The sequence below is a fragment of the Triticum dicoccoides genome, chromosome 7A (genome assembly GCF_002162155.2).
Source record: "Triticum dicoccoides isolate Atlit2015 ecotype Zavitan chromosome 7A, WEW_v2.0, whole genome shotgun sequence".
NCBI lineage: Eukaryota > Viridiplantae > Streptophyta > Magnoliopsida > Poales > Poaceae > Triticum > Triticum dicoccoides.
This window is the reverse complement of record NC_041392.1, coordinates 30,109,916-30,111,002: the sequence shown is the minus strand read 5'-3', so window position 1 is coordinate 30,111,002 and position 1,087 is coordinate 30,109,916.

The window sequence follows — 1,087 nt, the reverse complement described above, 5'->3', positions numbered from 1 at the left end:
AAAGCTAACCTCCCGTTGGAGGTGGACTAAAGATAAACTAAAGGAGAACATCAACATATGATTCACCTGATAACACACATTGAACTGAATATCAGACTAAACTAAATTTGGGACAAATCTAAGACAGGCCACACATAACGACAGACTATGTTCCTGCTTGAAATAGTTAATTAACTAGGTAGTTAACACTGGTTCAGCCTTGTGGCACCGCACCGCATCTCCGTCTTCAGCATAGTTTTAAATAACCGGCTATAGCTCTGCTATAGCCTTTTCAGCAGGGTGCCGCTAAATGGTCGTCTTCATAAATAGCCTGCTATAGCCCGCTTTAGCCCGCTATAGCTGATTTGGAGGCCAGCCGCTATTTTTCATAGCCCGCTATTTAAACATTGGTCTTCAGTGGTTCTTGATGCAAAGGTGTAGAACAGCAACAAGGTTGAGGATACCGACGATGAGGATGAACATCATAGCAGGGCCGTTGTTCTTGGGCTGGATGGCCAGGGGAACGAAGGGGATTGATTAGAACAGAAAAATAAACACAGATTATGTGAAATTGAATACAGAAAGATGAAGTACTCAGTACTCTCTACTCACCCAGTGATGCTCACACTTGTAGAAGTGCCTGCATGCCGGGGTTCATCCTGGTGCGGGAAACCCACCATTCGTCATCTCCCTTCTTGCAGTAGGGACAGCTGACGAGAGGGAGAGGTGCGAGCTCCTGGATGAACGGCATGAGGGACTGGGATGAAGACGATGAGGTACACATGGTTGCGGAACGGTACCGGCAACGGAGAAGCGGTCGCGTTGGGTGGCGGCGGTGGAGATCTGGGTGGAAGCTCGTGATGGGGATCGGGGAGGTAAGAGAGCGACGTGTAGGGAGTCAAGATGGGGTGGGTGTGGAGCTCTGACCATGGATGGCTGAATTAACTGCGAACAGAGGGTTGGGTGCGCAGAACAGCTCCTACTCCGACTGGTGGGACCAAAGGTGGAAAAGGGAGAGGCAAATACGCATTGACATATTCGCTTGAATTAATTGATACAGTGGGCTATATCAAGCACGCGTACTATACGTTTCGAATCTAAACGCAGT